Raw genomic sequence first — 27429 nt, 5'->3', positions numbered from 1 at the left:
GGGCCGGAGTGTTTGTCCACACCAGGATCGAAAGCTGTGAGAGGAGCAGTGATTGGTCTACAGGTACTGGGTAAACCGCAAGCTGCAGGGCAATTCTACAATTAAACCTGTGTTTCATGTTAATTGGTATCTCAATTGGAACAACCTAGGCAGACTAAGTATTGGACTGGGACCAGGAGTCCCAGGCTGGCAGATGTAGCTGCAGACTGTCTCTTCTGTAAATGCTGAGGAGCTGATCTCAGCCAGCCTGGGGAGTGACACTTTGATACATCCCACACCATGAGGACATTGTCAACAGCCCCACACCCGGGCAATAATGTGTGGTTTGCCCAAGAAAAGGAGATGACAGTAGGTACTGAGGTACAGGGGCAATTACCCAGAATTGTAGCAAGCATTATATTTAAATTCTGCACTGCTTGGATATCGGGTCCTGATATTGTGACTGACAGATATCACAGCAAGAACAGGAGGAACATCCAAAGCAGCCATTGATTCTACATCATACATAACACCTCTGTTCAGTACAGACTGCACTTTCAACTCCGATGTGGATGAAACTACTGATCCAAGCTTCTAGTGTTACATTAGGACTGTCAGCATACACAGAAAAGTGGAAACAGTACAATAAAGACCACAGAAAGGTGGGAGAGTACATTAAAGTACAAGAGGATGGTGGCAGAGTACACGAAAGTACAAAGAAAGATGGTAACAGTACAATAAAGAACACAGAAAGATGACAGAGAACATTAAAGTACACTGAAAGGTGGGAGAATACATTACAGTGCAACAGGAAGGTGGGTGAGTACATTAATGTACACAGAAAGATGGAAGCAGTGCATTAAAGTACAACAAAAAGGTGGGAAAATACATTAAAGTACACTGAAAAGTGGGAGAATACATTAAAGTACACTGAAAGGTGGGAGAGTGCATTAAAGTACAACAGGAAGGTGGGTGAGTACATTAATGTACACAGAAAGGTGGGAGAGTGCATTAAAGTACAACAGAAAGGTGGGAAAATACATTAAAGTACACTGAAAAGTGGGAGAATATATTAAATATAACAGAAAGGTCGGAGAGTACATTAAAGTACACAGAGAGGTGGGAGAGTACATTAAGGTACACAGGAAGATGGGAGAGTGCAATGAGGTACGCAGAAATGTGGGAGTGTAAATTAAAGTACAAGAGAAAGATGATAGAATACATTAAAGTATACAGGAAGGTGAGTGAGTACATTGAAGTACTCAAAGGTTGGAGAGTACATTAAAATGCAACAGAGAAGTGGGAAAGTAAATTAAAGTAGAACAGAAAGGTGGAACCAATGTATTAAAGTATAACAGAAATGTGGGAGAGGACATTAAAGTACACAGAAAGCGGGGAAAGTACATTAAAGTACACATAAAGGTGGGAGAGTACTTTAAAGTACAAGTGGAAGGTGGGCGAATACATTAAAGTATACAGAAGGATGGGTGAGTACATTAAAGTGCAACAGGAAGGTGGGAGAGTACATTAACATGCAACAAAAAGGTGGGAAAGTAAATTAAAGTAGAACAGAAAGGTGGAAGTAGTGCATTAAAGTACAACGGAAAGATGGGAGAGTACAATAAAGTACACAGAAAGGTGGGAGAGTAGATTAAAGTACACAGAAAGGTCGGAGAGTAGATTAAAGTACACAGAAAGGTGGGAGAGTAGATTAAGTACACGAAAGGTGGGATGTGGAGATGCCGGTGATGGACTGGGGTGGACAAATGTAAGGAAATGTAAGGTTATAGTCCAACAGTTTTATTTTAAAATCACAAGCTTTCGGAGATTATCTCCTTCGTCAGGTGAGTGAGTGAAAGGTTCTCAAATCGCATATCTTATATTAGGCTGGGACACGATCACACCAATCAAAGGTGTCATTGGTGTTCAGACAGGTTAGCCACAGAAAACAGTACTGAATACACAATGGGTCAGATTACAAAGCCAGAGAGAGAAAGAGACCCGAAAGGCAGAGAGAGAGAGAGAGAGAGAATGTCCAGTTGTATTAAAAACAGATAACTTTTTTTTCCTGCTGGTGGGGTTACGTGTAGCCTGTCATGAACCCAAGATCCCGGTTGAGGCCGTCCTCATGGGTGCGGAACTTGGCTATCAATTTCTGCTTGACGATTTTGCGTTGTCGTGTGTCTCGAAGGCCGCCTTGGAGAACGTTTACCCGAAGATCGGTGGCTGAATGTCCTTGACAGCTGAAGTGTTCCCCGACTGGGAGGGAACCCTCCTGTCTGGCGATTGTTGCACGGTGTCCGTTCATCCGTTGTCGCAGTGTCTGCATGGTCTCGCCAATGTACCATGCTCCGGGGCATCCTTTCCCGCAACGTATGAGGTAGACAACGTTGGCCGAGTCACAGGAGTATGAACCATGTACCTGGTGGGTGGTGTCCTCTCGTGTGATGGTGGTATCTGTGTCGATGATCTGCCATGTCTTGCAGAGGTTGCCGTGGCAGGGTTGTGTGGTGTCGTGGACGCTGTTCTCCTGAAAGCTGGGTAATTTGCTGCGAACGATGGTCTGTTTGAGGTTGGGTGGCTGTTTAAAGGCGAGTAGTGGAGGCGTGGGGATGGCCATAGCGAGGTGTTCGTCGTCATCGATGACATGTTGAAGGCTGCGGAGAATATGGCGTAGTTTCTCCGCTCCGGGGAAGTACTGGACGACGAAGGGTACTCTGTTGGTTGCGTCCCGTGTTAGTCTTCTGAGGAGGTCTATGCGATTTTTCGCTGTGGCCCGTCGGAACTGTCGATCGACAAGTCGAGCGTCATATCCCATTTTTACGAGGGCGCCTTTCAGCGTCTGTAGGTGTCAATCACATTCCTCCTCGTCTGAGCAGACCCTGTGTATTCGCAGGGCCTGTCCATAGGGGATGGCCTCTTTGACGTGGTTAGGGTGGAAGCTGGAAAAGTGGAGCATCGTGAGGTTGTCCGTGGGCTTGCGGTAGAGTGAGGTGCTGAGGTGCCCGTCTTTGATGGAGATTTGTGTGTCCAAGAAAGAAACCGATTCTGAGGAGTAGTCCATGGTGAGTTTGATGGTGGGATGGAACTTGTTGATGTTATCGTGTAGTCTCTTCAGTGATTCTTCGCCATGGGTCCATAGGAAAAAAATGTGGTCGATGTATCTGGTGTATAGCATTGGTTGGAGGTCTTGTGCAGTGAAGAAGTCCTGCTCGAACTTGTGCATGAAAATGTTGCCATATTGGGGTGCGAATTTGTTCCCCATGGCTGTTCCGTGTGTTTGGGTAAAGAACTGGTTATTGAAGGTGAAGACATTGTGATCCAGGATGAAGCGGATGAGTTGTAGGATGGCGTCTGGAGATTGGCTGTTATACAATAAAGGTGGAAGTAGTGCATTAAAGTACAACGGAAAGATGGGAGAATACATTAAAGTACACAGAAAGGTCGGAGAGTACATTAAAGTACACAGAAAGGTGGGAGAGTAGATTAAAGTACACAGAAACGTCGGAGAGTAGATTAAAGTATACAGAAAGGTGGGAGAGTAGATTAAAGTACACAGAAAGGTGGGAGAGTACAATAAAGTATACAGAAAGGTGGGAGAGTACAATAAAGTACAACAGGAAGGTGGGAGAATACATTAAAATGCAACACAAAGGTGGTAAAGTAAATTTAAGTAGAACAGAAACTTGGAAACAGTGCATTAAAGCACAACGGAAAGGTGGGAGAGTACATTAAAGTACACAGAAAGGTTGGAGAGTAGATTAAAGTACACAGAAAGGTGGGAGAGTACATTAAAGTATACAGAAAGGTTGGAGAGTAGATTAAAATACACAGAAAGGTGGGAGAGTACATTGAAGTATACAGAAAGGTGGGAGAGTAGATTAAAGTACACAGAAAGGTGGAAACAGTGCATTAAAGTACAACAGAAAGGTGGGAGAATACAATAAAATACAACACGAAGGTGGGAGAGTACATTAAAGTACACAGAAAGGTGGGAGAGTACATTAAAGTACACAGAAAGGTGGGAGAGTAGATCAAGGTACAACAGAAAGGTGGAAAAGTAAATTAAAATAGAACAGAAAGCAGGAAACAGTGCATTAATGTACAACAGAAAGGTGGGAGAATACATTAAAGTACACAGAAAGGTGGGAGAATACATTAAAGTATACAGAAAAGGGGAGAGTACGTTAAAGTACTCAGAAATGTGTGGGAGTACATTAAAGCACACAGAAAGGTGGGAGAATACATTAAAGCACACAGAAAGGTGGGAGAGTACATTAAATTACACAGAAAGATGGGAGAATACATTACAGTACAACAGGAAGGTGGGAGAGTACCATGAAGTACACAAAACGGTGGAAACAGTGCATTAAAGTACAATAGAAAGGTGGGAAAATACATTAAAGTACACTGAAAAGTGGGAGAATATATTAAATACAACAGAAAGGTGGGAGATTACATGAAAGTACACAGGAATTAGGGAGAGTACATTAAAGTATAACAGGAAGATGGGAGAATGCAATGAGGTACACAGAAATGTGGGAGTGTACATTAAAGTACAAGAGAAAAGTGATAGAATACATTAAAGTATACAGGAAGGTGGGAGTGTACATTAAAGTACACAGAAAGGTGGGAGAATACATTAAAGTATACAGAAAGGTGGGAGTGTACATTAAAGTACAACGGAAATGTGGGAGAGTACATTAAAGTACACAGAAAGGTGGAAACAGTGCATTAAAGTACAACAGAAAGCAGGGAGAATACAATAAAGTACAACAGGAAGGTGGGAGAGTACCTTAACGTACACAGAGAGGTGGGAGAGTACATTAAAGTACACAGAAAGGTGGGAGAGTACATTAAGGTACACAGAAAGGTGGGAGAGTTCATTAAAGTACACAGAAAGGTGGGAGTGTATATTAAAGTACACAGAAAGATGGGAGAGTTCATTAAAGTACACAGAAAGGTGGGAGAGTACATTAAAGTACACAGAAAGGTGGGAGAGTACATTCAAGTACACAGAAAGTTTAGAGAGTACATTAAAGTACACAAAAAGGTGGGAGAGTACAATGAAGTATAACGGAAAGCTGGGGGAGTACATTAAACTACACAGAAAGCTGGGGGAGTACACATTAAAGTACACAGAAAGGTGGGAGAGTAGATCAAGGTACAACAGAAAGGTGGGAAAGTAAATTAAAGTAGAACAGAAAGCAGGAAACAGTGCATTAATGTACAACAGAAAGGTGGGAGAGTACATTAAAGTACACAGAAATGTGGGAGAATACATTAAAGTATACAGAAAGGGGGAGAGTACGTTAAAGTACTCAGAAATGTGTGGGAGTACATTAAAGCACACAGAAAGGTGGGAGAATACATTAAAGCACACAGAAAGGTGGGAGAGTACATTAAATTACACAGAAAGATGGGAGAATACATTACAGTACAACAGGAAGGTGGGAGAGTACAATGAAGTACACAAAACGGTGGAAACAGTGCATTAAAGTACAATAGAAAGGTGGGAAAATACATTAAAGTACACTGAAAAGTGGGAGAATATATTAAATACAACAGAAAGGTGGGAGAGTACATGAAAGTACACAGGAATTAGGGAGAGTACATTAAAGTACAACAGGAAGATGGGAGAATGCAACGAGGTACACAGAAATGTGGGAGTGTACATTAAAGTACAAGAGAAAAGTGATAGAATACATTAAAGTATACAGGAAGGTGAGTGAGTACATAAAAGTACTCAAAGGTTGGAGAGTACATTAAAATGCAACAGAGAAACGTGAAAGTAAATTAAAGTAGAACAGTAAAGTAGAACCAATGTATTAATGTACAACAGAAATGTGGGAGAGGACATTAGAGTACAAGTGGAAGGTGGGCGAATATATTAATGTACACATAAATGTGGAAGAGTACATTAAAGTACACAGAAAGGTGGGAGAATACATTAAAGTACACAGGAAGGTGGGAGAGTACATTACAGCACAAGAGGAAGCAGGGAGAATACATTAAAGTACACAGAAATGTGGGAGAGTATATTAAAGTACACAGAAAAGGGGGAAGAGTACATTTAATTTCACAGAAAGGTGGGTAAGTATATTAGAGTACAAGAGGAAGCAGGGAGAATACATTAAAGTACAGGAGAATGCAGGGAGAATTTATTAAAGTACAACAGGAAGGTGGGAGAGTACATTAAAATACACAGAAACGTGGGAAAGTACATTAAAGTACACAGAATGGCGGGAGAGTACATTAAAGTGGAACAGGAAGATGGGAGTGTACATTACCATACACAGAAACATGGGAAAGTACATTAAAGTACACAGAATGGCATGAGAGTGCATTAAAGTAGAACAGGAAGATGGGAGTGTACATTAAAGTACAAGAGAAAGGTAAGAGAATAAACTAAATTACACAGAAGAGTGGGAAAGTATTAAAGTACACAGAAAGGTGGGAGAGTACATTAAAGTATACAGAAAGGCGGGAGAGTACATTAAAGAATACAGAAAGGCGGGAGAGTACATTAAAGTACACAGAAAGGCGGGAGAGTACATTAACGTACACAGAAATGTGGAGAAGTACATTAAAGTACACAGAAAGGCAGGAGAGTACATTAAATTACAAGTGGAAGTTGGGAGAGCTGGTGTGTGTATTTTTTAAGTCTTTATGTTTATTTCTATTAAGTTTTTTAAATTATCTAATAAGTTGAGGCATGGCAGGGCACCTCACTCCCGTGGAATGGACATCCTGTGCCATGTAGGAACTCCAGGACGCTTCCCATGTCCTGGGCGGCCACAGGAGCAGGAAGTGTCATCAGCTGGAGGAGCCCGAGCTCCGGGTTTCGGAGTTTGAGCAGCAGCTGATGTCACTGCAGAGCATCCACGAAGCTGAGAGCTACGTGGACAGCACGTTTCAGGAGGTGGTCACCCCGCAGCTTAAGAGAGTGCAGGCAGAGAGGGACTGGATGACCGCCAGACAGACAAGGAGGACCAGGCAGGGAGTGCAGGAGTCCCATGAGGGCATCTCACTCTCTAACCAGTGTTCTGAATACTGGTGGGGGAGAGAGTTCCTCTGGGGAGTGCAGCCAGAGCCAAGTCCACAGCTCCATGGGTGGTTCAGCTGTACAGGGGGGGAGGGGGGTGGAGGAGAAAGGTCAGGAGAGCGATAGTGATAGGGGATTCTATAGTTGGGGGAACAGTCAGGCGTTTCTGCAGCCGCAGACAGGATTCCAGGATGGTATGTTGCCTCCCTGGTGCCAGGATCAAGAATGTCACTGAGCGGCTGCAGAACATTCTGGAGTGGGAGGGTGAACAGCCAGAGTTCGTGGTCCATATCGGTACCTACGACGAGATCCTGCAGGGAGATTTTAGGGAGTTAGGAAAAAGATAAATAAGCAGGACCTCAAAGGTAGTAATCTCCAGATTACTCCCAGTGCCACGCGCTAGTGAGTATAGAAATAGGAGGATAGAGCAGATGAATGTGTGGCTGGAGAGATGGTGCAGGAGGGAGGGGTTTCGATTCCTGGACCGGTTCTGGGGGAGGTGGGATCTGTACAAGCCAGATGGGTTGCACCTCAACAGGGCTGGGACCAGTATCCTTGCGAGGAGGTTTGCTCGTGCTGTTGGGGAGTGTTTAAACTATCTTGGCAGGGGGATGGGAACCTGAGCGTAGATTCAGGAAGGAAAGAAGCAGAGCTGGAAATAGAAGGCAGAAAATTAGTAAGTGAGTTTGGAAGGCAGAGAAAATAGACAACAAAGGAGTTTGGCAGTGCTTAATGGTATATACCTCAATTCAAGGAGTCTAGTGAATAAGGCAGAAGAGCTGAGGGCGCAGATAGAGACGTGGCAGTACGATATCTTAGCTATTACAGAAACATGGCTTAAAGAGGGGCAGGAATGGCAGCTCAACATTACAGGGTTTTCAGACGAGATAGAGAGGGGGATAAAAAAGAGGGAGGGCGGCAATATTGGTTAATGAATCAATTACAGCGGTGAGGGGGGATGATATGTTAGAAGGACCATCAAATGAGGCCATATGGGTTGAGTTGAAGAACAAAAAAGGGGCAATCACACTGCTGGGAGTGTACTATAGACCCCCAAACAGTCAGAGGGAGATAGAAGGGTAAATATGTAGGCAAGTTTCTGAGAAGTGCAATAACAATAGGGCAGTAAGAGGGGATTTCAACAACCCTAATATTAACTGGGATACAATCAGTGTAAAAGGTATAGAGGGTGCAGAATTCTTAAAATGCATTCAGGAGAACTTTTTAAGCCAGTATGTAGCAAACCCAACAAGGGAGAGGGGGGTCAGTTCTGGATTTAGTTTTAGGGAATGAAGCTGGGCAGGTGGAAGGAGTATCAGTGGGAGAGCATTTTGGAGGTAGTGAACATAATTCAGTTAGATTTACCGTAGTTATGGAAAAGATAGAACAGGAGTAAAAGTTCTAAATTGGGGAAAGGCCAATTTTACTAAGCTGAGAAGTGATTCAGTAAAAGTGGACTGGAAACAGCTACTTGAAGGGAAATCAATGTCAGAGCAGTGGGAGGCATTCAAGGGGGAGATAGTGAGGGTTCAGAGTAAACATGTTCCCACAAAGAAAAAGGGTGGGACTCCCAAATCTAGAGCCCCCTGAATGACAAGGAGCACACAGGGTAAGATCTTATTGAAACATATAAGATTGTGAAGGGGCTTGATCGGGTGGATGCAGTAAGGATGTTCCCAAAGATGGGTGAAACTAGAACTAGGGGGCATAATCTTAGAATAAGGGGCTGCTCTTTCAAAACTGAGATGAGGTGAAACTTCTTCACTCAGAGGGTAGTAGGTCTGTGGAATTTTCTGCCCCAGGAAGTTGTGGAAGCTACATCATTAAATAAATTTAAAACAGAAATAGACAGTTTTCTAGAAGTAAAGGGAATTAGGGGTTACGGGGAGCGGGCAGGAAATTGGACATGAAGCTGAGTTCGGATCGGTCAAGGTCCTGTGGGTGGCGGAGAGGGCCCAGGGGCTAAGTGGCCGGGTCCTGCTCCTATTTCTTGTGTTCTTTAGATTTGTGGTTGGGGTCAGATCAGCCATGATCTTATTGAATGGCGGAGCAGGCTCGAGGGGCCGATTGGCCTACTCCTGCTCCTATTTCTTATGTTCTTATGTAAGGCAAAAAAGGGAAGCTTATGTCAGACACCGAGAGCTCAATACCACAGAAAGTCTAGAGGAGTATAGAAAGTGCAGGGGTGAAATTAAAAGGGAAATTAGGAAAGCAAAGAGAGGGCATGAAAAAATATTAGCAAATAAAATTAAGGGAAACACAAAAATGTTTCATAAATACATAAAGAGCAAGAGGATAACTAAGGAAAGAGTAGGGCCTATTAGAGACCAAAAAGGTAAACTATGTGTGGAGGTGGAAGATTTGGGGATGGTTCTTAATGAATACTTTGCATCTGTCTTCACAAAAGAGGGGGATGGTGCAGAGATTGTAGTTAAGGAGGAGGAGTGTGAAATATTGGATGGGATAAACATAGTGAGAGAGGAAATATTAAGGGGATTAGCATCTTTGAAAGTAGATAAATCACCAGGGCCGGATGAAATGTATCCCAGGCTGTTAAAAGAAGCAAGGGAGGAAATAGCAGAGGCTCTGACCATCATTTTCCAATCCTCCCTGGGTGCAGTCATGGTGCCAGAGGTTTGGAGGACTGCTAACGTTGTACCGTTGTTTAAAAAGGGAGAAAGAGATAGACCGAGTAATTACAGGCCAGTCAGTCTAACCTCGGTGATGGGCAAATTAATGGAATCAATTCTGAGGGACAGGATAAATTGTCATTCAGAAAGACACGGGTTAATCAAGGACAGTCAGAGTGGATTTGTTAAGGGAAGGTTGTGTCTGACTCACTTGATTGAATTTTTTGAGGAGGCTACAAGGAGGGTCGATGAGGGTAGTGCGTTTGATGTAATCTACATGGATTTTAGCAAGGCTTTTGACAAGGTCCCACATGGCAGACTGGTCAGAAAAGAAAAAGCCCAAGGGAAAGTGGCAAGTTGGATCCAAAATTGGCTCAGTGGCAGGAAGCAAAGGGTAATGGTCGATGGGTGTTTTTGTGACTGGAAGGCTGTTTCCAGTGGGGTTCCGCAGGGCTCAGTACTAGGTCCTTTGCTTTTTGTGCTATATATTAATGATTTGGACTTAAATGTAGGGGGCATGATTAAGAAGTTTGCAGATGATACAAAAATTGTCCGTGTGGTTGATAGTGAGGAGGAAAGCTGGAGACTGCAGGAAGATATCAATGGACTGGTCAGTGGCAAATTGAATTCAATCCGGAGAAGTGTGAGGTAATGTATTTGGGGAGGGCAAACAAGGCAAGGGAGTACACAATAAATGGGAGGATACTGAGAGGTGTAGAGGAAGAGAGGGACCTTGGAGTGCATGTCCACAGATCCCTGAAGGTAGCAGGACAGGTAGATAAGGTGGTTAAGAAGGCATACAGGATACTTTCCTTTATTAGCTGAGGCATAGAATATAAGAGCAGGGAGGTGATGCCAGAACTGTATAAAACACTCGTTAGGCCACGGCTTGAGTACTGTGTACAGTTCTGGTCACCACATTACAGGAAAGATGTGATTGCACTGGAGAGGGTGCAGAGGAGATTTACGAGGATGTTGCCAGGACTGGAGAATTTTAGCGATGAGGAAAGATTGGATTGGCTGGGGTTATTTTCTTGGAACAATGGAGGCTGAGGGGAGATTTAATTGAGGTGTATAAAATTATGAGGGGCCTGGATAGAGTGGATAGGAAGGACCTATTTCCCTTAGCAGAGGGGTCAGTGATCAGGGGGCATAGATTTAAAGTAACTGGTAGAAGGATTACAGTGGAGCTGGGGAGAATTTTTTTCACCCAGTGGGTGGAGGGGGTCTGGAGCTCACTGCCTGAGAGGGTGGTAGAGGCAGAAACCCTCAACTCATTTAAAAAGTACATGGATATGCATTTTAAGTGTCGTAACCTACAGGGCAATGGACCAAGTGCTGAAAGTGGGATTAAGCTGGATAGCTCTTTATCGGCCAGCACGGACATGAAGGGCCGAAGGGCCGAATGGCCTCCTTCTGTGCCGTAAATTTCGATGATTCTATGATTAAATGCACAGGAAAGTGGGAGAGGAGATTAAAGTTCAACAGGAAGGTGGGAGAGGAGATTAAAGTTCAACAGGAAGGTGGGAGAGGAGATTAAAGTTTCACAGGAAGGTGAGAGAGGAGATTAAAGTTTCACAGGAAGGTGGGAGAGGAGATTAAAGTTTCACAGGAAGGTGGGAGAGGAGATTAAAGTTTCACAGGAAGGTGGGAGAGGAGATTAAAGTTTCACAGGAAGGTGGGAGAGGAGATTAAAGTTTCACAGGAAGGTGGGAGAGGAGATTAAAGTTTCACAGGAAGGTGGGAGAGGAGATTAAAGTTTCACAGGAAGGTGGGAGAGGAGATTAAAGTTTCACAGGAAGGTGGGAGAGGAGATTAAAGTTCAACAGGAAGTGAAGGTGATTTCAATCCCGCCAATCTCACGACCTCTAAACACAAACCCATGGAAAGAATCGGGAGCAGAGACCATCAGAAAACCCTGACCGAGCCTCATACTGTGCAGTTAGTTACGTTTCCCACTGTGTCCCTCAATCTGCAATTGTGAGGCTTCCAAGGTCTGTAATTAAGGCAGAAACTATGTCAATGTCAGATTGGAGAGGTGGAGGAAGGAAACTGGGATAAAGTGATCGAGGAACAGGGTGGTTCGATGTGACTGGAACTGTTTACTGATGGAGGCGAAACTCGACACAGACTGCATGGGCCCAATGGCTTGTTTCCGCGTTGTCACTTCTACATAACTCTGTGTCTATAGTTACCTTTCCCACTGTGTGCCTTAATGTACACCGTAAATTCCACTCACTGCCACTGAACCCCTCCCTGACCCGTCACTTGGGATCAATCAAACCATTGGACACTGATCTGTCCTGTTCGAGCTGGAGCTGAGCCTCCAGTCCCTCCTCAATATCGATGAGTTCCAGTTCCAGAACGTTGTCCTCCCTCATTCCCCCTGCTTCTGACGCCTTTATCCAGGTCTTTATCACCAGAAGATTCATCCTCCATCAGATCCAATTGATCCAAAGCTCAGCTGAAATTATCCTGCCTCAAAAAACTCCCACCCACCCATCACCCCCTCCCCATCACCCCTTCCCCCACCCACCCATCACCCCCTCCCCATCACCCCTTCCCCCACCCACCCATCACCCCCTCCCCATCACCCCTTCCCCCACCCACCCATCACCCCCTCCCCCATCACCCCTTCCCCCACCCACCCATCACCCCCTCCCCCATCACCCCTTCCCCCACCCACCCATCACCCCCTCCCCATCACCCCTTCCCCCATCACCCAGATCCCGGCTCACCCATCACCCCCTCCCCCACCAATCCGACCCCCACCCATCACCCCTTCCCCCATCACCCATGACCCACTCCCCCACCAACACGACCCCCACCCGCCCACCCACCCATCACCCCTTCGCCCATCACCCATCACCCACTCCCCCACCAACCCAATTCCCACTCACACATCACCCCTCCCCCTCCCCATCACCCCTCCCCCTCCCCATCACCCATCACCCCCTCCCCATCACCCCTCCCCCTCCCCATCACCCCTCCCCCTCCCCATCACCCATCACCCCTTCCCCCATCACCCATCACCCCTTCCCCCATCACCCATCACCCCCTCCCCATCACCCATCACCCCTTCCCCCATCACCCATCACCCCTTCCCCCATCACCCATCACCCCCTCCCCATCACCCATCACCCCTTCCCCCATCACCCATCACCCCTTCCCCCATCACCCATCACCCCCTCCCCATCACCCATCACCCCTTCCCCCATCACCCATCACCCCCTCCCCATCACCCACTCCCCCACCAACCAGATCCCCACTCACCCATCACACCCTCCCCCACTCCCACTCCCCCACCCAATCACACACTCACATGCACAATCTCACACAAACACACACACACCTGCTCACAGATTCATAGACGATGTACACGGTCTCTCTTACACAATGTACACGGTCTCTCTTACACAATGTACACTGTCTCTCTGACACAATGTACACTGTCTCTCTGACACAATGTACACTGTCTCTCTGACACAATGTACACTGTCTCTCTGACACAATGCACACTGTCTCTTTACACAATGTACACTGTCTCTCTCACACAATGTACACTGTCTCTCTTACACACTGTACACTGTCTCTCTTACACACTGTACACTGTCTCTTTACACAATGTACACTGTCTCTCTTACACAATGTACACTGTCTCTCTTACACACTACACTGTCTCTCTTACACAATGTACACTGTCTCTCTTACACAATGTACACTGTCTCTTTACACAATGTACACTGTCTCTCTTACACACTACACTGTCTCTCTTACACAATGTACACTGTCTCTCTTACACAATGTACACAGTCTCTCTTACACAATGTACACTGTCTCTTTACACAATGTACACTGTCTCTCTTACACAATGTACACTGTCTCGCTTACACAATGTACTCTGTCTCTCTCACGTAATGTACACTGTCTCTCTTACACACTGTACACTGTCTCTCTTACACAATGTTCTCTGCCTCTCTGACACAATGTTCTCTGTCACTCTTACACAATGTACACTGTCTCTCTCACGCAATGTACACTGTCTCTTTACACAATGTACTCTGTCTCTCTCACACACTGTACACTGTCTCTCTTACACAATGTACACTGTCTCTTTACACAATGTACACTGTCTCTCTTACACAATGTACACTGTCTCTTTACACAATGTACACTGTCTCTTTACACAATGTACACTGTCTCTCTTACACAATGTACACTGTCTCTCTTACACACTGTGCACTGTCTCTCTTACACACTGTACACTGTCTCTCTTACACAATGTACACTGTCTCTCTTACACACTGTACACTGTCTCTTTACACAATGTACACTGTCTCTCTTACACACTGTACACTGTCTCTCTTACACACTGTACACTGTCTCTTTACACAATGTACACTGTCTCTCTTACACAATGTACACTGTCTCTCTTGCACACTGTACACTGTCTCTCTTACACACTGTACACTGTCTCTCTTACACAATGTTCTCTGTCTCTCTTACACAATGTACACTGTCTCTTTACACAATGTACACTGTCTCTCCTACACAATGTACACTGTCTCTTGACACAATGTACAGTCTCTTTACACAATGTACACTGTCTCTTTACACAATGTACACTGTCTCTCTTACACAATGTACACTGTTTCTCTTACACAATGTACACTGTCTCTTTACACAATGTACACTGTCTCTCCTACACAATGTACACTGTCTCTTGACACAATGTACAGTCTCTTTACACAATGTACACTGTCACTTTACACAATGTACACTGTCTCTCTTACACAATGTACACTGTTTCTCTTACACAATGTACTCTGTCTCTCTCACGCAATGTACACTGTCTCTTTACACAATGTACACTGTCTCTCTTACACAATGTACACTGTCTCTCTTACACAATGTACACTGTCTGTCTTACACAATGTACACTGTCTCTCTTACACAATGTACACTGTCTCCCTTACACAATGTTCTTTGTCTCTCTTACACAATGTTCTCTGTCTCTCTAACACAATGTACACTGTCTCTCTTACACAATGTACTCTGTCTCTCTCACGCAATGTACACTGTCTCTTTACACAATGTACACTGTCTCTTACACAATGTACACTGTCTCTCTTACACAATGTACACTGTCTCTCTTACACACTGTACACTGTCTCTCTTACACAATGTTCTCTGCCTCTCTCACGCAATGTACACTGTCTCTCTTACACAATGTACACTGTCTCTCTTACACAATGTACACTGTCTCTCTTACACAATGTTCTCTGCCTCTCTCACGCAATGTGCACTGTCTCTCTTACACAATGTTCTCTGTCTCTCTTACACAATGTACACTGTCTCTCTTACACAATGTTCTCTGTCTCTCTCACACAATGTACACTGTCTCTCTTACACAATGTTCTCTGTCTCTCTTACACAACGTACTCTTTCTCTCTTACACAATGCGCACTGTCTCTCTTACACAATGTACACTGTCTCTCTTACACACTGTACACTGTCTCTCTTACACACTGTACACTGTCTCTCTTACACAATGTACTCTTTCTCTCTTACACAATGTTCTCTGCCTCTCTCACGCAATGTGCACTGTCTCTCTTACACAAGGTTCTCTGTCTCTCTTACACAATGTACACTGTCTCTCTTACACAATGTTCTCTGTCTCTCTTACACAACGTACTCTTTCTCTCTTACACAATGCGCACTGTCTCTCTTATACAATGTACACTGTCTCTCTTACCCAATGTTCTCTGTCTCTCTTACACATTGTACTCTTTCTCTCTTACACAATGTGCACTGTCTCTCTTACACAATGTACACTGTCTCTCTTACACAATGTACACTGTCTCTCCTACACACTACACTGTCTCTCTTACACAATGTACACTGTCTCCCTTACACAATGTACACTGTCTCTCTAACACAATGTACACTGTCTTTCTTACACAATGTACACTGTCTCTCTTACACAATGTACACTGTCTCTCCTACACACTACACTGTCTTTCTTACACAATGTACACTGTCTCTCTTACACACTGTACACTGTCTCTCTTACACACTGTACGCTGTCTCTCTTACACACTGTGCACTGTCTCTCTTACGCAATGTACACTGTCTCTCTTACACAATGTACACTGCCTCTCTTACACACTGTACACTGTCTCCCTTCCACAATGTACTCTGCCTCTCTTACACCATGTACACTGTCTCTCTTACACACTGTACACTGTCTCTCTTACACACCGTGCACTGTCTCTCTTACACAATGTACACTGTCTCTCTGACACGATGTTTTCTGCCTCTCTTACTCACTGTACACTGTCTCTCTTCCACACTGTACACTGTCTCTCTTACACACTGTACACTGTCTCTCTTACACACCGTGCACTGTCTCTCTTACACACCGTGCACTGTCTCTCTTACACAATGTACACTGTCTCTCTCACACGATGTTCTCTGCCTCTCTTACACAATCTACACTGTCTCTCTTACACACTGTACACTGTCTCTCTTACACACCGTGCACTGTCTCTCTTACACACCGTGCACTGTCTCTCTAACACAATGTACACTGTCTCTCTTACACAATGTACACTGTCTCTCTTACACAATGTTCTCAGCCTCTCTTGCACAATGTACACTGTCTCTCTCACACAACGTATACTGTATCTCTAACACATGTTCTTTGTCTCTCTTGCACAATGTACACTGTCTCGCTTACACACTACACTGTCTCTCTTACACAATGTACACTGTCTCCCTTACACAATGTACACTGTCTCTCTCACACAATGTACACTGTCTCTCTTACACAATGTACACTGTCTCTCTTACACACTGTACACTGTCTCTCGTACACACTGTGCTCTGTCTCTCTTACACACTGTACACTGTCTCTCTTACACACTGTACACAGTCTCTCTTACACACTGTACACTGTCTTGCTCACACAATGTACACTGTCTCCCTTCCACAATGTACTCTGCCTCTCTTACACAATGTACACTGTCTCTCTTACACACTGTACACTGTCTCTCTTACACACTGTACACTGTCTCTCTTACACACTGTACACTGTCTCCCTTCCACACTGTACACTGCCTCTCTTACACACTGTACACTGTCTCTCTAACACAATGTACACTGTCTCTTACACAATGTACTCTGCCTCTCTGACACAATGTTCTCTGTCTCTCTTACACAATGTACACTGTCTCTCTCACACGATGTTCTCTGCCTCTCTTACTGTACACTGTCTCTCTTACACACTGTACACTGTCTCTCTTACACACTGTACACTGTCTCCCTTCCACACTGTACACTGCCTCTCTTACACACTGTACACTGTCTCTCTAACACAATGTACACTGTCTCTTACACAATGTACTCTGCCTCTCTTACACAATGTTCACTGTCTCTCTTACACAATGTACACTGTCTCTCTTACCCAATGTTCTCTGTCTCTCTTACACAATGTACACTGTCTCTCTTACACAATGTTCTCTGTCTCTCTTACACAATGTACACTGTCTCTCTTACACAATGTACTCTTTCTCTCTTACACAATGTGCACTGTCTCTCTTACACAATGTACACTGTCTCTCTTACACAATGTACACTGTCTCTCTTACACACTACACTGTCTCTCTTACACAATATACACTGTCTCTCTCACACAATGTACACTGTCTCCCTTACACACTGTACACTGTCTCTCTTACACAATGTACACTGTCTCTCTTACACAATGTACACTGTCTCTCTCACACACTGTGCACTGTCTCTCTTACACAATGTACACTGTCTCTCTTACACTCTACACTGTCTCTCTTACACAATGTACACTGTCTCTCTCACACAATGCACACTGTCTCCCTTACACAATGTACACTGTCTCTGTTACACAATGTTCTCTGTCTCTCTTACACAATGTACAATGTCTCTCTTACACAATGTACACTGTCTCTCTCACACACTGTGCACTGTCTCTCTTACACAATGTACACTGTCTCTCTTACACACTGTACACTGTCTCCCTTCCACAATGTACTCTGCCTCTCTTACACAATGTACACTGTCTCTCTTACACACTGTACACTGTCTCTCTTACACACTGTGCACTGTCTCTCTTACACAATGTACACTGTCTCTCTTACACAAACAACACTGTCTCTCTCACACGATGTTCTCTGCCTCTCTTACTCACTGTACACTGTCTCTCTAACACAATGTACACTGTCTCTCTTACACACTGTACACTGTCTCTCTTACACACTGTGCACTGTCTCTCTTACACAATGTACACTGTCTCTCTTACACAATGTACACTATCTCTCTCACACGATGTTCTCTGCCTCTCTTACTCACTGTACACTGTCTCTCTTACACACTGTACACTGTCTCTCTTACACAATGTACACTGTCTCTCTTACACAATGTACACTGTCTCTCTCACACGATGTTCTCTGCCTCTCTTACTCACTGTACACTGTCTCTCTTACACAATGTACACTGTCTCTCTCACACGATGTTCTCTGCCTCTCTTACTCACTGTACACTGTCTCTCTAACACAATGTACACTGTCTCTCTCACACAATGTACACTGTCTCTCTTACACACTGTACACTGTCTCTCTTACACACTGTGCACTGTCTCTCTTACACAATGTACACTGTCTCTCTTACACAATGTACACTATCTCTCTCACACGATGTTGTCTGCCTCTCTTACTCACTGTACACTGTCTCTCTTACACACTGTACACTGTCTCTCTTACACAATGTACACTGTCTCTCTTGCACAATGTACACTGTCTCTCTCACACGATGTTCTCTGCCTCTCTTACTCACTGTACACTGTCTCTCTAACACAATGTACACTGTCTCTCTTACACACTGTACACTGTCTCTCTTACACAATGTACACTGTCTCTCTTACACAATGTACACTGTCTCTCTTACCCAATGTTCTCTGTCTCTCTTACACAATGTACACTGTCTCTCTTACACAATGTTCTCTGTCTCTCTTACACAATGTACTCTTTCTCTCTTACACAATGTACTCTGTCTCTCTTACACAATGTACACTGTCTCTCTTACCCAATGTTCTCTGTCTCTCTTACACAATGTACACTGTCTCTCTTACACAATGTTCTCTGTCTCTCTTACACAATGTACTCTTTCTCTCTTACACAATGTACTCTTTCTCTCTTACACAATGTGCACTGTCTCTCTTACACAATGTACACTGTCTCTCTTACACAATGTACACTGTCTCTCTCACACACTGTGCACTGTCTCTCTTACACAATGTACACTGTCTCTCTTACACACTACACTGTCTCTCTTACACAATATACACTGTCTCTCTTACACAATGTACACTGTCTCTCTTACACAATATACACTGTCTCTCTCACACAATGTACACTGTCTCCCTTACACAATGTACACTGTCTCTGTTACACAATGTTCTCTGTCTCTCTTACACAATGTACACTGTCTCCCTTACACAATGTACACTGTCTCTGTTACACAATGTTCTCTGTCTCTCTTACACAATGTACACTGTCTCTGTTACACAATGTTCTCTTTCTCTCTGACACAATGTACTCTTTCTCTCTTACACAATGTGCACTGTCTCTCTTACACAATGTACACTGTCCCTCTCACACAATGTACACTGTCTCTCTTACACAATGTACACTGTCTCTCTTACACACTGTACACTGTCTCTCGTACACACTGTGCACTGTCTCTCTTACACAATGTACACTGTCTCTCTTACACAATGTACACTGTCTCTCTCACACGATGTTCTCTGCCTCTCTTACTCACTGTACACTGTCTCTCTTACACAATGTACACTGTTTCTCTTACACAATGTACACTGTCTCTTTGCACAATGTACACTGTCTCTTGACACAATGTACAGTCTCTTTACACAATGTACACTGTCACTTTACACAATGTACACTGTCTCTCTTACACAATGTACACTGTTTCTCTTACACAATGTACTCTGTCTCTCTCACGCAATGTACACTGTCTCTCTTACACAATGTACACTGTCTCTCTTACACAATGTACACTGTCTGTCTTACACAATGTACACTGTCTCTCTTACACACTGTACACTGTCTCTCTTACACAATGTTCTTTGTCTCTCTTACACAATGTTCTCTGTCTCTCTAACACAATGTACACTGTCTCTCTTACACAATGTACTCTGTCTCTCTCACGCAATGTACACTGTCTCTTTACACAATGTACACTGTCTCTTTACACAATGTACACTGTCTCTTACACAATGTGCACTGTCTCTCTTACACACTGTACACTGTCTCTCTTACACAATGTTCTCTGCCTCTCTCACGCAATGTACACTGTCTCTCTTACACAATGTACACTGTCTCTCTTACACACTGTACACTGTCTCTCTTACACAATGTACTCTTTCTCTCTTACACAATGTTCTCTGCCTCTCTCACGCAATGTGCACTGTCTCTCTTACACAAGGTTCTCTGTCTCTCTTACACAATGTAAACTGTCTCTCTTACACAATGTTCTCTGTCTCTCTTACACAACGTACTCTTTCTCTCTTACACAATGCGCACTGTCTCTCTTATACAATGTACACTGTCTCTCTTACCCAATGTTCTCTGTCTCTCTTACACATTGTACTCTTTCTCTCTTACACAATGTGCACTGTCTCTCTTACACAATGTACACTGTCTCTCTTACACAATGTACACTGTCTCTCCTACACACTACACTGTCTCTCTTACACAATGTACACTGTCTCCCTTACACAATGTACACTGTCTCTCTAACACAATGTACACTGTCTTTCTTACACAATGTACACTGTCTCTCTTACACACTGTACACTGTCTCTCTTACACACTGTACACTGTCTCTCTTACACACTGTGCACTGTCTCTCTTACACAATGTACACTGTCTCTCTTACACAATGTACACTGTCTCTCTTACACACTGTACACTGTCTCCCTTCCACAATGTACTCTGCCTCTCTTACACCATGTACACTGTCTCTCTTACACACTGTACACTGTCTCTCTTACACACCGTGCACTGTCTCTCTTACACAATGTACACTGTCTCTCTTACACAATGTACACTGTCTCTCTGACACGATGTTCTCTGCCTCTCTTACTCACTGTACACTGTCTCCCTTCCACACTGTACACTGTCTCTCTTACACACTGTACACTGTCTCTCTTACACACCGTGCACTGTCTCTCTTACACACCGTGCACTGTCTCTCTTACACAATGTACACTGTCTCTCTCACACGATGTTCTCTGCCTCTCTTACACAATCTACACTGTCTCTCTTACACACTGTACACTGTCTCTCTTACACACTGTGCACTGTCTCTCTTACACACCGTGCACTGTCTCTCTAACACAATGTACACTGTCTCTCTTACACAATGTACACTGTCTCTCTTACACAATGTTCTAAGCCTCTCTTGCACAATGTACATTGTCTCTCTCACACAACGTATACTGTATCTCTAACACATGTTCTTTGTCTCTCTTGCACAATGTACACTGTCTCGCTTACACACTACACTGTCTCTCTTACACAATGTACACTGTCTCTCTTACACAATGTACACTGTCTCCCTTACACAATGTACACTGTCTCTCTCACACAATGTACACTGTCTCTCTTACACAATGTACACTGTCTCTCTTACACACTGTACACTGTCTCTCGTACACACTGTGCTCTGTCTCTCTTACACACTGTACACTGTCTCTCTTACACACTGTACACAGTCTCTCTTACACACTGTACACTGTCTCGCTCACACAATGTATACTGTCTCCCTTCCACAATGTACTCTGCCTCTCTTACACAATGTACACTGTCTCTCTTACACACTGTACACTGTCTCTCTTACACACTGTACACTGTCTCTCTTACACACTATACACTGTCTCCCTTCCACACTGTACACTGCCTCTCTTACACACTGTACACTGCCTCTCTTACACTCTGTACACTGTCTCTCTAACACAATGTACACTGTCTCTTACACAATGTACTCTGCCTCTCTTACACAATGTTCTCTGTCTCTCTTACACAATGTACACTGTCTCTCTCACACGATTTTCTCTGCCTCTCTTACTGTACACTGTCTCTCTTACACACTGTACACTGTCTCTCTTACACACTGTACACTGTCTCCCTTCCACACTGTACACTGCCTCTCTTACACACTGTACACTGTCTCTCTCACGCAATGTACACTGTCTCTTACACAATGTACTCTGCCTCTCTTACACAATGTTCTCTGTCTCTCTTACACAATGTACACTGTCTCTCTTACCCAATGTTCTCTGTCTCTCTTACACAATGTACACTGTCTCTCTTACACAATGTTCTCTGTCTCTCTTACACAATGTACTCTTTCTCTCTTACACAATGTGCACTGTCTCTCTTACACAATGTACACTGTCTCTCTTACACAATGTACACTGTCTCTCTTACACACTGTACACTGTCTCTCTTACACACTGTACACTGTCTCTCTTACACAATGTACACTGTCTCTCTTACACAATGTTCTCTGTCTCTCTTACACAATGTACTCTTTCTCTCTTACACAATGTGCACTGTCTCTCTTACACAATGTACACTGTCTCTCTTACACACTGTACACTGTCTCTCTTACACAATGTACACTGTCTCTCTTACCCAATGTTCTCTTTCTCTCTTACACAATGTACTCTTTCTCTCTTACACAATGTGCACTGTCTCTCTTACACAATGTACACTGTCTCTCTTACACAATGTACACTGTCTCTCTTACACACTACACTGTCTCTCTTACACAATATACACTGTCTCTCTTACACAATGTACACTGTCTCTCTTACACAATATACACTGTCTCTCTCACACAATGTACACTGTCTCCCTTACACAATGTACACTGTCTCTGTTACACAATGTTCTCTGTCTCTCTTACACAATGTACACTGTCTCCCTTACACAATGTACACTGTCTCTGTTACACAATGTTCTCTGTCTCTCTTACACAATGTACTCTTTCTCTCTTACACAATGTACTCTTTCTCTCTTACACAATGTGCACTGTCTCTCTTACACAATGTACACTGTCCCTCTCACACAATGTACACTGTCTCTCTTACACAATGTACACTGTCTCTCTTACACACTGTACACTGTCTCTCGTACACACTGTGCACTGTCTCTCTTACACAATGTACACTGTCTCTCTTACACAATGTACACTGTCTCTCTCACACGATGTTCTCTGCCTCTCTTACTCACTGTACACTGTCTCTCTTACACAATGTACACTGTTTCTCTTACACAATGTACACTGTCTCTTTGCACAATGTACACTGTCTCTTGACACAATGTACAGTCTCTTTACACAATGTACACTGTCACTTTACACAATGTACACTGTCTCTCTTACACAATGTACACTGTTTCTCTTACACAATGTACTCTGTCTCTCTCACGCAATGTACACTGTCTCTTTACACAATGTACACTGTCTGTCTTACACAATGTACACTGTCTCTCTTACACACTGTACACTGTCTCTCTTACACAATGTTCTTTGTCTCTCTTACACAATGTTCTCTGTCTCTCTAACACAATGTACACTGTCTCTCTTACACAATGTACTCTGTCTCTCTCACGCAATGTACACTGTCTCTTTACACAATGTACACTGTCTCTTACACAATGTACACTGTCTCTCTTACACAATGTACACTGTCTCTCTTACACACTGTACACTGTCTCTCTTACACAATGTTCTCTGCCTCTCTCACGCAATGTACACTGTCTCTCTTACACAATGTACACTGTCTCTCTTACACACTGTACACTGTCTCTCTTACACAATGTTCTCTGCCTCTCTCACGCAATGTGCACTGTCTCTCTTACACAATGTTCTCTGTCTCTCTTACACAATGTACACTGTCTCTCTTACACAATGTTCTCTGTCTCTCTTACACAACGTACTCTTTCTCTCTTACACAATGCGCACTGTCTCTCTTACACAATGTACACTGTCTCTCTTACACAATGTACACTGTCTCTCTTACACACTGTACACTGTCTCTCTTACACAATGTACTCTTTCTCTCTTACACAATGTTCTCTGCCTCTCTCACGCAATGTGCACTGTCTCTCTTACACAAGGTTCTCTGTCTCTCTTACACAATGTACACTGTCTCTCTTACACAATGTTCTCTGTCTCTCTTACACAACGTACTCTTTCTCTCTTACACAATGCGCACTGTCTCTCTTATACAATGTACACTGTCTCTCTTACCCAATGTTCTCTGTCTCTCTTACACATTGTACTCTTTCTCTCTTACACAATGTGCACTGTCTCTCTTACACAATGTACACTGTCTCTCTTACACAATGTACACTGTCTCTCCTACACACTACACTGTCTCTCTTACACAATGTACACTGTCTCCCTTACACAATGTACACTGTCTCTCTAACACAATGTACACTGTCTTTCTTACACAATGTACACTGTCTCTCTTACACACTGTACACTGTCTCTCTTACACACTGTACACTGTCTCTCTTACACACTGTGCACTGTCTCTCTTACACAATGTACACTGTCTCTCTTACACAATGTACACTGTCTCTCTTACACACTGTACACTGTCTCCCTTCCACAATGTACTCTGCCTCTCTTACACCATGTACACTGTCTCTCTTACACACTGTACACTGTCTCTCTTACACACCGTGCACTGTCTCTCTTACACAATGTACACTGTCTCTCTTACACAATGTACACTGTCTCTCTGACACGATGTTCTCTGCCTCTCTTACTCACTGTACACTGTCTCCCTTCCACACTGTACACTGTCTCTCTTACACACTGTACACTGTCTCTCTTACACACCGTGCACTGTCTCTCTTACACACCGTGCACTGTCTCTCTTACACAATGTACACTGTCTCTCTTACACAATGTACACTGTCTCTCTGACACGATGTTCTCTGCCTCTCTTACTCACTGTACACTGTCTCCCTTCCACACTGTACACTGTCTCTCTTACACAATGTACACTGTCTCTCTCACACGATGTTCTCTGCCTCTCTTACACAATCTACACTGTCTCTCTTACACACTGTACACTGTCTCTCTTACACACTGTGCACTGTCTCTCTTACACACCGTGCACTGTCTCTCTAACACAATGTACACTGTCTCTCTTACACAATGTACACTGTCTCTCTTACACAATGTTCTCAGCCTCTCTTGCACAATGTACATTGTCTCTCTCACACAACGTATACTGTATCTCTAACACATGTTCTTTGTCTCTCTTGCACAATGTACACTGTCTCGCTTACACACTACACTGTCTCTCTTACACAATGTACACTGTCTCTCTTACACAATGTACACTGTCTCCCTTACACAATGTACACTGTCTCTCTCACACAATGTACACTGTCTCTCTTACACAATGTACACTGTCTCTCTTACACACTGTACACTGTCTCTCGTACACACTGTGCTCTGTCTCTCTTACACACTGTACACTGTCTCTCTTACACACTGTACACAGTCTCTCTTACACACTGTACACTGTCTCGCTCACACAATGTATACTGTCTCCCTTCCACAATGTACTCTGCCTCTCTTACACAATGTACACTGTCTCTCTTACACACTGTACACTGTCTCTCTTACACACTGTACACTGTCTCTCTTACACACTGTACACTGTCTCCCTTCCACACTGTACACTGCCTCTCTTACACACTGTACACTGTCTCTCTAACACAATGTACACTGTCTCTTACACAATGTACTCTGCCTCTCTTACACAATGTTCTCTGTCTCTCTTACACAATGTACACTGTCTCTCTCACACGATTTTCTCTGCCTCTCTTACTGTACACTGTCTCTCTTACACACTGTACACTGTCTCTCTTACACACTGTACACTGTCTCCCTTCCACACTGTACACTGCCTCTCTTACACACTGTACACTGTCTCTCTCACGCAATGTACACTGTCTCTTACACAATGTACTCTGCCTCTCTTACACAATGTTCTCTGTCTCTCTTACACAATGTACACTGTCTCTCTTACCCAATGTTCTCTGTCTCTCTTACACAATGTACACTGTCTCTCTTACACAATGTTCTCTGTCTCTCTTACACAATGTACTCTTTCTCTCTTACACAATGTGCACTGTCTCTCTTACACAATGTACACTGTCTCTCTTACACAATGTACACTGTCTCTCTTACACACTGTACACTGTCTCTCTTAAACACTGTACACTGTCTCTCTTACACAATGTACACTGTCTCTCTTACACAATGTTCTCTGTCTCTCTTACACAATGTACTCTTTCTCTCTTACACAATGTGCACTGTCTCTCTTACACAATGTACACTGTCTCTCTTACACACTGTACACTGTCTCTCTTACACAATGTACACTGTCTCTCTTACCCAATGTTCTCTTTCTCTCTTACACAATGTACTCTTTCTCTCTTACACAATGTGCACTGTCTCTCTTACACAATGTACACTGTCTCTCTTACACAATGTACACTGTCTCTCTTACACACTACACTGTCTCTCTTACACAATATACACTGTCTCTCTCACACAATGTACACTGTCTCCCTTACGCACTGTACACTGTCTCTCTTACACAATGTACACTGTCTCTCTTACACAATGTACACTGTCTCTCTCACACACTGTGCACTGTCTCTCTTACACAATGTACACTGTCTCTCTTACCCAATGTTCTCTTTCTCTCTTACACAATGTACTCTTTCTCTCTTACACAATGTGCACTGTCTCTCTTACACAATGTACACTGTCTCTCTTACACAATGTACACTGTCTCTCTTACCCAATGTTCTCTGTCTCTCTTACACAATGTACACTGTCTCTCTTACACAATGTTCTCTGTCTCTCTTACACAATGTACTCTTTCTCTCTTACACAATGTGCACTGTCTCTCTTACACAATGTACACTGTCTCTCTTACACAATGTACACTGTCTCTCTTACACACTGTACACTGTCTCTCTTACACACTGTACACTGTCTCTCTTACACAATGTACACTGTCTCTCTTACACAATGTTCTCTGTCTCTCTTACACAATGTACTCTTTCTCTCTTACACAATGTGCACTGTCTCTCTTACACAATGTACACTGTCTCTCTTACACACTGTACACTGTCTCTCTTACACAATGTACACTGTCTCTCTTACCCAATGTTCTCTTTCTCTCTTACACAATGTACTCTTTCTCTCTTACACAATGTGCACTGTCTCTCTTACACAATGTACACTGTCTCTCTTACACAATGTACACTGTCTCTCTTACACACTACACTGTCTCTCTTACACAATATACACTGTCTCTCTCACACAATGTACACTGTCTCCCTTACGCACTGTACACTGTCTCTCTTACACAATGTACACTGTCTCTCTTACACAATGTACACTGTCTCTCTCACACACTGTGCACTGTCTCTCTTACACAATGTACACTGTCTCTCTTACCCAATGTTCTCTTTCTCTCTAACACAATGTACACTGTCTCTCTTACACAATGTACACTGTCTCTCTTACACAATGTTCTAAGCCTCTCTTGCACAATGTACATTGTCTCTCTCACACAACGTATACTGTATCTCTAACACATGTTCTTTGTCTCTC

The 27429-nt window shown here is 43.6% G+C and overlaps 1 protein-coding gene across 1 annotated transcript in view; it reads left to right on the top strand.

Moving 5' to 3' along the window:
- Positions 1–27429, top strand: part of LOC137333944 (cyclin-dependent kinase 16-like) — a 430097-nt gene that overhangs the window by 276566 nt on the left and 126102 nt on the right. The window lies entirely within an intron of this gene.

This window comes from Heptranchias perlo, chromosome 17, assembly GCF_035084215.1.
Source record: "Heptranchias perlo isolate sHepPer1 chromosome 17, sHepPer1.hap1, whole genome shotgun sequence".
Taxonomy (NCBI): Eukaryota; Metazoa; Chordata; class Chondrichthyes; order Hexanchiformes; family Hexanchidae; genus Heptranchias; species Heptranchias perlo.
Note: the sequence above shows the minus strand (reverse complement) of the source record. Positions and strands in the feature narration are given on the sequence as shown.